Here is a 13354-nt window from a genome sequence, read left to right as displayed (position 1 = left end):
CATGTCTTGGCTGGGGTTGCTGACCTGGGATTGATTCTGGGGGCCAGGATGCAGCTGTCAGTGACTGCTCCCCCATCTCTGACTCTTAAAAATGGGGGAGTGATCTGATCCAATATTCCTTCCCACCCTTGAAAGAGCAGCTGGGAGGTGGCACTGCTCAGCCCAAACGAGAAGTGTGCTAAAAGTGGAATTTCGGGAACCCTGAAGGTTGATGGAACAAGAAAGTGGGTATAGAGGTCCCCTGCTGCATTTGGGGAATCCCAAATGGGGGTTCCACACTCCCCTAGCAGGCTCACCGTTGGGGCGATGGGTTTTCAGCTTGTTGGAGTCTTAAATGTCACCCCTTTCTGGTTCCTAGATTTCCCACTTGTGTCGCTTATAAACCTCCTCCTGGTCCCCTGGCCACAGCATCTTCAAGGATGCAGATAGTTCTACGGAAATGGTTTGCTCAGACTTAACATGTCAAAGCTGACAAGGCCCAGGTGGTCAGTCAAGTTGAGTCGGTTCGCTGCATGCCTGATGGGAAATAAGTCCCACAGTTCATTGGAGGGGGGCTAGGGCAAGAACCCAGATGCCCCCACGCCCAGCTCCTCTGTTCTCTGCTCTTCAACGGGGGTATACATCCCCTTCAATGGCTCTGTCTTTCTTTCTCTAACATTTTCGCTCAGACATATCATTCTGTGTCAACCACATATTGCTCCTTAGGGCATTAATTGCTGAGTTGATTGTGTAGCAGACCTAATAGAAGAGCCACAATTTATTTAGCCAAGTCCTATTGAGAGACCTGTAGATTGTTTCCTCTTTACAAGTGTCCTTGTTGCCATTGTTTTTGTAACTCCCTGATGGGTTCTCCCCAGAGAAGCTAAGTACAGCCTAGCTTCTAAAGCCTGACCCTCAAGCCCAGGGAAGCCTACAGATCTGGCTGATCTGAGCCTTCTGCACACCAGTACCCTGCTTCGGGTCCCTGCCCCACCCCTTCCCTTGAGGGAGAGGGAAGCACTCTTTAAGGCTTTAGAAAGAGGTCACCCAGCTCAGGAAAACGAGGCGGGTACAGCGGGCAGTGTTCACACACACAGCCTTTGGAATCAGGCCAGGTTGACTGGGCAAATAACTTTTCCTCTCTGAAACTTGGTTTCCCCATCCCTAAGCCTGGGAGAGTAGGAAACACGTCTTGTAGGGTTGCATGAGGATTCAATAGAATCATCTGTGTCAAGAGCTTATCAGAGCATCTGGAAAATATTACACATCCCTAAAGTTGCTAGCTCTCGCTGTTGTAATGTTTTATTCCTTTTTTTTTTTTTTCCCTTTTACTGGAACAACAAGACTGCAACTTGCTTTGTTATCTCTGGGGGCCGTGCCTAATCCAAGCTATTGTTTCAGGAGGCTGCACAAATCTGCTTAAATTATGTATTGGGGTTGCACATTGAATGCTTGCTGCAATTTGAGTGTGTGAAGAAAATGTAATTGCTTTGTCTGTAGCTGATCTGGTCTTCCTTACCGACTTCCATTCCCACTTCTCCCACCCCCCCAGCACCGGCAGAAAACAAAACGAAAGAACAATTAAGCTTTACCCACGCTGTGGTTTTGGTGTGTCCCTCACACTCATGTGTTGAACTCCTGACCTCCAGTACTTTCAAATGTGACCCGCTTTGGGAACAGAGCTTTCTCAGAGGTGAGAAAGTTAAAATCAGGTCATCGGGGTGGGTCTTGATCCAGTTTGACTGGTGTCCTTATAGAAAGGGGAAGTTTGAACACAGACACATACAGAGAAAAGACAACATGGAGAGACACAGGGGGAAACGGCCACGTGCAAGCCAAGGAGAGAGGCGTGGGGTAGACCCTCCCGTCCGGGCTCTCGGCAGGAAACAGCCCCGCTGACACCTTGATCCTGGACTTCCAGCCCCCAGAATTGTGAGACAATGTTTTTCGATGTTTAAGCTGCCCGGTCTGTGGTACTTTGTTACAGAGGCTCTAGCAAATTAATCTAACTCTGTTTTGACATTTTAGTCCAAACGATCTTCATACAGGCTCCGGAGGCTAAGTGTCCTCTTGCTTGCCTCCGGGGTTCGTTTCAGACATGTGCAGGGTGGGGCTTGGTCTGATGGTCCCAGGGGGTCATGGGGGAGTCTGGAGTTCCTGAGGGCTCTGCCGCAGTGCATGTGAAGGAATGTCTCCACTCTCCCTGGTCCTGCACGTGTGAGTGTAAGACCAAGGAACAAGGGTCTTGCTCTGGGCTTGGCTGATCAGTTGCCCGCCCTGGCTCCCCTGAAAATAAACCCCGGCACCCCTTCTCTGCCCTCCTCCCAGCTGGGACTGAGATGAAGCATCCTAGCTGGTGAGAAGGTCACTGCCCCTGCTCCATATCCACAGCGCATGAGAACCTAGGGCGTTGAGAAAGCCAGCGAGACCAGGCTGTGATCTGGAGGCGACCCCCTGTCCTCTGTCCTGGGGCAAAGCTGCAAGGAGGACGCTAGCCAGTACCGGGGCAGTCCTCTCTCCCGCACGCCTCCCCCCCCCTTTCTTCTGCCTCCTGGTTCTATCCTTCTCCTCTCCCTGTTCTCTATTCTCCTATTATCCAGTGGTAAGCCTCAGAGTCCTTGCAGGAAGGGGGTCTACTCCTTGCCCTGGTAGAATCCAAGAGCTGGGCTTTCTTTTGTGCTAAAATGAGAGAATAAAGGGAGGTGGGAAATCCTCCCTCAAGACAGCAGCCCGCCTTTAGTCCAGAGCCCGGCTGCAAATCACATTGCACACATCAGAGCAGATATCACATCATTCTTCCTCTTATGTAACTGGTCCAACTCTCCTCCCATGCGCACAGACTCCTGGGGCCGACTGGACAAAGATCTTGCATTTGCAGCACTAATTAAAAAAGCTCTTTCATCATTTGCAGAAGAGCCATCTACTACCAACACTTCACCCCCCGCCCCCCGCCCCGCCCCGCCCCGCCCCGCCCCGCCCCGCCCCGCACCACACAGCATGGCATGCAGAATCTTAATTCCCCCACCAGGGATCGAACCCGTGCCCTGGAAGTCCTGCAGTGGCAGTGTGGAGTCCTAACCACTAGACTGCCAGGGAATTCCCCCTTCTTGACTTTATCTGCCGCTCCCAACAGGGTTTGGGTCTTAAGAATCGGGATGAAAAAGTCGTAATGATCACTATTAAGATCATGACTAACAACCTTCAACAGTTAATGACAATTATTCTACATTTCACATTTGAAGGATGTGTGCAGGCTCAGAAGGGCAAAGTCTCTTGCCCAAGATGACTGGGCTGGGAAGAGGATGTACTGATTGGGAGCTGACCCCCCTTCCCCCCTACCCTGGTCTAACTTCCCGCTGTTTATCCTTGCACTATGAGGACTGCATCCTTGCAGCCCAGGAGGCTTTGGCATTGCTGTAATCAATGCACAGTTGTACATGACGTTTCTGCCCACTTAGGTGGAATTGCTTCCCAGATTTCTGAGACCTGGGAATCAGCCAGGGACAGGGCTGGAAAAGCTCTGTGGAGAGGACGGTGCTTCGTGAGGTCACCTAGGACTCCTAATGCATCTGTAACAGGATTAACGCTGCCTGGAACCCTGGGCGTCTGCTCCCCCTTCCTGCGCTGTGTCCCCTGGGTCGGAGGGCTGCCAGGAATTAGAAACCCAGCCTGGATCTTTGGAGACCACAAGAACAGATGCTCAAGACACCCCCCGCCCCCAGTGTCCCGTGTGCAGTGCTGTTTGCAGACAGTCATTCTGCCTTAAACGGGGCTTTCATCTGCCCGAACTCGCTGCACCCTAAACCTTTACTGGGATGGGGTGACGAGCCCTGCTTTTAATGAGGAGAAACTAGATGCTCAGAGAGGTTAAGACATGTATTCAATCAACACAGCTAAGCAATGGCGGCGCCAAGAGGCTGGGACACAGAGGCTGCCAAGCTCTTGTGCTTGGCAACAAAATTTTTTTTTTTTTAACCATTTTAAAAGTCTTTACTGAATTGATTACAATGCTGTTTCTGTTTTGGTTTTTTGGCCACGAGGCATGTGGGATCTTTGCTTCCCGACCAGGGATCGAACCCTCATCCCCTGCATTATTAGGCGAAGTCTTACCCATCGGACCACCAGGGAAGTTCCCACAGCCTCAAACTTGATGACCCTGGACACCAAGTGCCCTCTACACTTTATGCCTCAGTGTTTTGGGCTTTTCTTTCATGTGCAAAGTGGAGAGGCAGCGCGGTTCTGAAACGAAGTGCTAAATCAGAAGGCAAGAGGCTCATGCTGGAGTCCTACCGCTGTCACGGTCTTTGTGTAACTTTGACAGTCATGCTCCCTTTCTGGGTCTCAGCCTTCCTTTCTGAAAACACAAGGAAGGGGAAGGAGGTGGGTTTTGACAAGAGTGCACTTATCAGAAGTCAGCATATAACAAGCACCTACTATGTACCAGTTACTTAAGACACATATCACTTCATCGACTCCTCCCCAAACCCAGGGAGGCTAGCGTGCCTGTACACATTTTCTGCTCTGCACGTGTGCTCGGAGTCCGACTCTTTGCAACCCCATGGACTGTAGCCCACCAGGCCCCTCTGTCCATGGAATTTCCCCAAGAATATTGGAGTGGGTTGCCATTTCCTACTCCAGGGGGTCTCCCTGACTCAGTGATAGAACTCGAATCTTTGGGGTCTCCTGCATTGGTAGGTGGGTTCTTTATCACTAGCACCACCTGGTTAGGGATGTGTAAACTCAGGGTCTGTGTGTTTCCAGAGCCTTGCTCCTGGCCAGACAACCTGGAAGGACCCTTTAAGCTCTGACATTCCAAGATTCCAGGGAGAGGGCTTAGACAGATCAGGACACAAATTCTGCCTTTGTCACTTCCCAGTTGAGGGACATTCTGGACAACGTATTTCACCTCTCTGAGCCTCAGTTCCTTCATCTACAAAATGGGTCAACTGTGTCCACCCCGTGGACTTACTGAGATAACTGGATAGGGACGTTTGTCGTGCTGCAGTCCATGAGGTTGTGAACAGATGGACACGACTTAGCAACTGAACATACACACACACACATAATTAAATGATACAGTACACAAAAGTCCACCCTCCAGCACATGGTAGGTGGTGGATCTTTTGGCCCTTTTCCTACCCACACTCATGGAATGCTGGAGAGGCGTCTAAGTGGGGATGTTGGAAGGTCTCTTCTCTCCCCAGCAAAAATCCTTTCCCTCCCTCCTTCCCTTCTGTTCTGCTCTACCACACTCAAGTTCCAACAGCTGTGCTTAATTGGATTTAACTTAATAGTTTTATTGATGACTTTTGGTTCAGGGGGACGAAGAGGCCTCTGGGTAATTTGCACATTTTTAACAAACCCAATAAAGAGCTGATAAGCATAAACAAGTCCGTTTTAATTGGATTAAGGAGAGGCTTGGCTTGGGGACTGCAAACCTCAGAGGAGGTGGAGAAAAAGAGGGCTCTTGGAGATTTCAGATTTTCTGCTTCCTTGGACCTCCAAAGCACTCTGCACAAGGCGCTGGTTTCTTTCTGATCAACAGCATTCTGGAGGACACGTGTCCATGTCTTACTTGGCAAATGGGATGGCAGCATCTTTTCCCCCGCCTTCCTTCCCCACCTGTTGTCACTCTCCATGTGACAAGTGGTTCAGCCCTCTGGGCCTTTGTTCTTAGATCCGCCGAAGTTCAAGTCCTGGCCCTGACTCTTGCTTGCGTCTCTTGAACAATTAAGTGATCCCCTAAGCCTCCACTTGCTCATCTGTGAAAGGAGCTCATGGTGTTTTCTAAACCGTAGGGTTAGTGTGAGAATCACATGCTGGGAAGTTGCCTGCTTCTGAACAGGTCCAGCAAAATGGCGGCCACTCATAGCAGGGGGAAGGACCGCAGTCCTTGTTCTTTCGGGGGCTCACATGTCTGTGAGTCAGATGTTCTCACACTTTTTGTCCGAAGCAACCCCAGCTGATGGAGCAGGGGCGTGTTCTGTCGTGTGGATACTCTCACAAAACCTAAATATTCGAACAACTAAGCTCTCATACCAGCTTCCCCGGTGGCACAGCAGTAAAGAATCTGCCTGCCAATGCAGGAGATGTAAGAGGCACAGGCTGGACCCCTGGCTTGGGAAGATTCCCCTGGAGGAGGAGACGGCAACACACTCCAATATTCTTGCCTGGAGAATTCCATGGACAAGAGAAGCCTGGAGGACTTCAGGCCATGAGGTTGAAAAGAGTCAGATATGACTGAGCTCAAGCCCTAAAAACTCTCATATACTCCTGGAGGGAGTACATAATGATGTTGACTCTTTGGAAAAGTCTGGCAGTTTCTCTTATTAAACAGCTGTGTGTCTTGTGACCTGGCAGCAATTCCACTCCTAGGTATCTGCTCAAGAGATTGAGAATGTTATATTCACACAAAGACCCACATGTGAACATTTGTAGTACTGAATTGCCCAAAAAGCTCATTTAGGCTTTCTGTAACATCATATGGAAAAAAACCTGAGTGAACTTTTTGGCCAACCAAATAGCTTTATTGATAATAACCAAAAACTGGAAAGAAGTCAAATTGCTATCAGTTGGTGAATAGGTTAAAAAAAAAGAGAGATGTGGTATGTCCATACAATGGAGTACTACTCAGCAGTGAAAAGGAATGAACTATTTATATATGCAACAACCAGGATAAATCTCAAAAGTCTTACATTAGCTAAAAGAACAAGATGTATATGATTCCATTTACATGAAATTCTGGGAAAATTATGATAGAAAAAAGACTGGTGGTTGCTAGAGGCTATGGTGGTAGAGGAAAGGAATCAAGTGCAAAAGGCATCAAAGAATTTGGGGGGGAAATGATAATGTTCCAGGGCCTCCCAGGTGGCTCAGGAGACGCAGAAGATGCAGCTTCCATCCCTGGATCGGAAAGATCCCCTGGGGGAGGGCATGGCAACCCACTCCAGGATTCTTGCCTAGAGAATCCCATGGACAGAGGAGCCTGGCGGGCTACAGTCCCCAGGGTCACAAAGAGTCAGCCACGACTGACGTGCCTGAGCACACACACACCATAATGTTCCATAGCAGCGTGGTGATGGTGGTGACAAGCCTGTATGTGGCGACAGTTAAAATCCATCATATGGTATAAGTGAAACGGGCAAATTTTGTTATATGCGAAATATACTTCAGTAAAGCTGATCAAAAACCAAAACATTGAGTTTTCCACAGTGGAGGAAATACTGACATGGACAACAATAATAATTAAATCCCCTACAGTGGGTCAGGCACTCCATATACACAGGTCTCATTTTCTAGATCAAAGAAAACCGATGCTCAAGAGCACAGACCTTCATTTCTAAGGCCACCCTCCTGGGGAGTGGCAGAGCTCAGACTTGAACCCGGGAAGGTGAAGGTACTTCATGCTGGTTCCGAGACCCATGAGCTGGCCACCCTGTGCCTTGGGAATCTGGACATTTGCTTGGGAAAGATGCAGTCTTAACACCTGAGGGGCTCCTGGTTTCTCTTTGGGGATTAGCTAACCATTATCAAATCCATGCATCTAATGAGGTAGAAAGCAACCTCTGATAACAATAATTAGTACCAAAGCACTATCCTTCAACATTAGCTTGCTTTGAAGGCATGTTTAGTAATTAAACACTTCCCACAGCCCTACAAGGCAAGAGAAGGGAAAATGGCTGGCTTTCAAGGACAACAACCCGAGAAAGAGGGTGTGAATTTCCCTAGGCTGAGCTCCTGCCAGCCACCATCAGGACCCCATGGCCTTAGTCCATTTAGCCCATCAACACACAAAGAAAGGGCGTGTGGAGGATAACTGTTCTCAGAGCGGTAGGTTTGACATCAGGGAACATAGGGGTGAAACATGGTTTGGGGCCAGGCTCCTCCCTCTCCAGGCCTTGTTCCCCAGTGGGCTGGCTTGTATGATTCTAAGTTGTCCCGTCCCAGGGATGACTGGATCCTCAGGGGATCGCCCAGGGCAGCGATCCTGGTTTTACGGAGGGGGAGACTGGGAAGTCCAAGATCAAGGTGTCGGCAGGTTTGGTGGGACCTGTTGAGAACACAGTTCCTGGTCTGCCCTCACAGAGAAAGAGACCTACTGCCTCTTCCTTTCATAACGACACACAGTCCCACGGACAGAGGAGCCTGCAGGCTACAGTCCGAGCGTGCGTGCGTGCGTGCGTGCTCAGCCGCTTCAGTCGTGTCTGACTGTTTGTGATCACATGGACTCTTTGTGATCACCTGCCAGGCTCTCTGTCCATGGGATTTCCCTGGCAAGAATACTGGAGTGGGTTGCCATTTCCTTCTCCAGGTCATAGTGATGATAATAAAGATAATACCTTGGGGCTTTCCACGCCCCCCCCCCCCCCCGCATCCCCACAGTGTTTAGAGTACTGGGCCCAGTACTTATAGTCCATGATCATTTCCATTTTAGAGGTGAGGAAACTAAAGCTCGGAGATGTTTGGCAACTGGTCCCAAGTCACACAGCTGAGTTCAAACATAAGTCAGTTTAGTGTGATGCTGAAGGAACTCCCCACTCATTTCACTGAATGGGTCAATGAATGAGCAGAGCCCCTTTTATTGTATTACACCAGGGTCTGACAGCATTGGCACTATTGGATATTCTAGGTCAGATCATTCTTGGCTGTGGAGGTTGTTCCATGTTTTGCAGGATTTTGAGCTACGACCTTGGCTTCCACCCCCTAGGTGCAAGTAGCACCTCCCCCTCCCCAGACTGTGGAAACCAAGGACATCTCCAAATATTGCTAGATATCCCTAAGGGAAGATCCCTCCTGACTGAGAACCACTGTATTAGAGACTGGGATTTCACATCTGGTTTTGATTGAAGATAGGGTTCTGCTGCCCTAATTTGGAAGCCACTGGATTAGATGATTTATTTATATCCTAGTTTAGGTCTCAAAGGGGCTAAATGCTCCTTGAAACTCTTTGCAAAACTCTGCCTGCGTGGGTGGATGTGCGGCTCACCTTTTCCTGGGGAGACAGTTCATGGCCTCCATGAGACTGATGAGTCCATCTGAAACCCCCTTCCCAGTCTGAGGAGTGGACCTGTGAGGTCCTAAGCTCCTCTTTGTTCTTTCTTCTGCCCACCCCACCCCCTCCGCCCACCAAACTTTGCTCCTCCATCGTGAAAGGATCTCAAAGCCATTTCTTCTCCTCCGGCACAGTCTGTCCTGACGAAGAAGCTGTCTCCCTGCCTCTATTGGCTGAGAGGAATGGCAGGAAGAGAGTGGGGTGGACTTTACAGAGAACCACTGAGCTGTGGAGTAAGAGATTATTGCTTGGCAGTTGCCATGGGAACCCATAAACCACCTTGTCGCTAAGAAGCCAGAGTTGCTGGAGCATCAGCTCCCAGCCTTGTCTCTACCTCCTCTTTACCCCGTGGGTCCTTGGCCCCAGAAAGGCCAGTCCTTTGCCCAATTTGTTTTCATTCCTCATCTCCCACTGCAGCAATCTTCTCTGTGTTGACTTGCTAGGATCACCCTGACCTTCTGGGCTCTTGGATTGTTTCTTCTCACTGGGATACAGCATCGCGGCTAAACATATGGATTCTGGAGCTAGACTGCCTGAATTCAAAGCCCAGATCCAATCATTTCCCAGTTGTGTGACACTGGGCAAAGTACTTAACCTCTCTGAACCCCAGTTTCCCTCACTATAAAGTGGGGAGACTGTGTCCCTGACTCCCAGAGTTCTGGTGATGACTCAATGACGTTATACATATGAAGCTCCTAGCACAGTGCTCAGCATATAATTAGTATTCTGGGCTTCCCTGGTGGCTCAGCGATAATCCACCTGCCAATGTAAGAGATGTGAGTGTGATCCTTGGGTCAGGAAGATTCCTTGGAGAAGGAAATGGCAACCTATTCCAGTATTCTTGCCTGGGAAATCTCTTGGATAGAGGAGCCTGGCGGGCTACAGTCCATGGGGTTGCAAGAGAGTCAGACACAGCATAGCGTCTAAACAACAAAAAAATATTAGCTACTATCATCACTGTGAGTGGTTTCTCATCCCCCTGTCTTCTGGGCCATTGTTTGGGCAGTGGCGGGGGTGGGGGTTCTTCTAGCTACTCACCCCAAAGTCTGTGATGACTGAGAGGCTGGTGGATGGTGTTAAATGTAACTGACATATCCATTCCTCCACTGGGTCAACATTTGCTCATCACCTAGTCTGGGCCAGGAAGTGCGTGGAAATCCAGAGGTAGAGTCAAGGTTCCTGCCCTAACAGAGCTCATGCCCTGAGGTCTGAGACTCATGCACCAGATTACTGAAGAGATCACAACAATGGCCATGTCCGGAGTTGTGATCAGTCAGGTTAGAGGAGGAGCTGGGATCAGGGGAGGCTGCCTGGAGGAGGAGGAGCCTGAGTTGCGTCTTAAGGAGGCTTTCCAGATAGAGGGGGACAGCACAAATCAAGGCATGGAAAAGACCAGAAGTACCACACGTGTGCCTCTGTGCCTTGGGCACTGGTGTGCTGGTAAACACCTAACAACTGGCTCTCGAAACAAAACCAAAAAGACCCTCACCCACCTGTAGTAGTGGCCAATTTCCATGGTGTAAATATTCTCACCATGGCCAATTTCAAGCTACCGATGTGATGTCACTGCATGTGAGTTTGAGACGCACACAATGGGCTTTTGAGAGCCAGTGTGAGTGGGCTGCACCACACCATCGGCTTTAGGGGCTCAGGCTGTGGGTGAGAGAACAGAAAATCAATTCCGTGTTACTGGAGAGAAAATTCAGGGCAGCTAAGGGCCTGCTCTGGCTGATGACTTGTGGTTTTTCTCTGAAGATCCTTTAACAGTCCTTGATTCACTCATTCAGAAAATCACCAAGCACTTCCATTGCACTTGTTGTGTGCCGGGCACTGTGCTGGTTTTGGGGTCATGCCTTGAGGTCAGTGGTTAAGGCCCTGCCCTCCACTGTAGGGGGCTTGAGTTCAATCCTTGATTGGGGAATTAAGATCCTGCATGTCACACTGCACGGTCAAAAAACAAAACAAAACAAAACAAAAAACAACTACTAAAGTGGCACATAGATCAGGGCCAGGAATTATCAACAAGACAACTGTAAATACAATTTTTCCTCCCAGTAAGCCCAGCAGATCCTCTCATCCATACCTGGACTCTTATGTTTTGGGAAATTTGATCCTTATCCCATGTCTGGGATAAGGCATGGGCATTCCACGTTTTGGAAGCCCAGGGAACTCTATGGGTCGGGTGCTTAATGCAGGTATCAGAATAGAATCCGACCCCTAAATTGCCTCCCCCTCCCTCCCATCTCCCATTTTTCTAGGACACACACACACACACACACACACACACACACACACACTTGTCTCCACTAAGATCAACCCCCTCTCTCACATATGGCAGATGGTTCACTCCCCATAATTGTTTAGCAAAAGACTCCAGAACACACAAAAATCATTTTGTTGCCACACGTTCCGTCCTATAATGACTGTTCGTTTCAATTAGCTGTCAGAGACCAGAAATAGAGACGCATGGTCCTGCTCAGATATATCACCACCGTGGTTTGAAAGTGGATTTAAGGCAGCCTGGATGTGGGGGTGTGGATGGAGGGGATAAATATGCCATCATTTCTTCACTCCTTGATGTTCTGCGAGTTTGTTCTCATTTCCATGTCCCCCCCTGCCACCCTTGCCTGCTGGCAGATTGCAGACTGTAAATTTGAGGGGAAATAGTAAATGTGCAAACATGATAAATAAACATGTTGCTTTTGTGGGGACGGATATTATTATCATCCAGATTTATAGCTCTCCATGCCTGCACGCTTTATTGCATTTGGGGAAAAAATGGAGCGAGGTGTTGATGTTACATTGATCAACTTTCTGCCTTTCACCCCCGTCACCCTCTCTGACTCATTTAAATAGCAGCCTAGACTGGGGACACAGTCTGTGTCCCTGGGAGTGGATGTGTCTTGACAGGTGTTTTCTTTGGGGACAGTTATTTATAGCTGCAAAAGCTATCACCCTGTAGGGGGCTTCTGTTTCCTCCCTCCCCCTTTTCTTGTTTCTCTAAAATCGAACGTCTATTTTGTTTTCCCAGTAGGAAACATTGCCTGATCGATGATTTAAATCTCTCTTCCTGTTTTCTCTTTTCTCTCTCTTCCTGTCTCTTCCTCTCTGTCTCTTTATATTCTACCCCCTTCTGCCTTCCATCCTTGGGACAGGCTCTGGGTCCTTCCCAGGTTCCAATCCAAGAGTCACCACCAACTTTTGTGCCACAAGATCCAATGATGTGCCATCCCTGAACCTCTCAACCCACCCTCAGGGCTGTGCTTTTTCTCCCAGGCTCCTTGTTGCCAGTTTATAGGGCGAATTGCCTGAGATATTTCTGTGTCTGTTTCCACCTCCCTTCCCCCAATGTCACCCCAACTAGATGGTGAACTCTCGGGGACAAGGAGCTTACCATTCCCCCCTCTCCCACCCGCTCCTCTACCCTATGTTCTCCACCTCAAAAGCCCTCCTTCTAAAGATGCTCAGGCAGAGTCTTGGTGTCCCTTTGCCTGTCCGCCCCCCCCCGCCATGCATCCAGTCTGTCCCCAAGTCCTGTGGACTGCTTCCCTAGCTGTGTCCACTCTGCCTCTGACCCTACAGCCCCTCCACCTCTCATATTTTTGAATGTCCCTAAAGTGCTTATCTCTGACCACTGTCCCCTCTCAAGGGGATCCATACAGCCGTGTCTTTACTGACTTCCTCATCTCCAGGCTTGTCCCCCACCCTCTCGGTACTTACTGTCATAGCTAAGGGACGGGGCAGTGGAACGCGTGCCTGCAGATTCTGTTGCTAAGGAAACCACTTCCTTGGTTACCGGGCCGGGTAGCATTTGTCTCACTGTGTCTGGATCCCAATGAGTCGCCCCCACTCTCCAGGAAGATGAGGGGGAGGAGGGAGGAGAGGACAACAGAGGTGGAGAGGGAGAGAGAGAGCGAGCAAGAGACAGGCAAAGACAGAGACAGAGATAGAGAGAGACATGGAGAGACACATGGACAAAGAGAAGCAGAAATCAAGAAAGAGAGAACGCAGTCAGTGAGATTGGTTCAGGGATGGGGGCGGGGAGGAAGAGACAGAGAGGAGAAAGACGAGAAAGAAAAGAGGTTTAATGTGCATCTCGAGGAAATAAAAGAGACCACAAAGAGAGAAATTGAGAGCAGGAGGCAAGTGTAATAAGGAAAAACGGTGAGGGGGGTAGGGATGAGGAGAAACACCAGTGCAAGAGAGACGGGGGAAGGAAGGAAAGGAGCTGGTTCCTGAAGGACCTTGCCCCTGGCAACCCCTCCGCCTCCCCATCCTTTCCTCCTGCCCACGCTGTCTACCAGGGATGTTTGTAGCAGCCTC

The sequence above is a fragment of the Cervus elaphus genome, chromosome 5, assembly GCF_910594005.1.
Source record: "Cervus elaphus chromosome 5, mCerEla1.1, whole genome shotgun sequence".
NCBI lineage: Eukaryota > Metazoa > Chordata > Mammalia > Artiodactyla > Cervidae > Cervus > Cervus elaphus.
The sequence above is the reverse complement of the archived record's forward strand: the minus strand, read 5'-3'. Positions refer to the sequence as shown.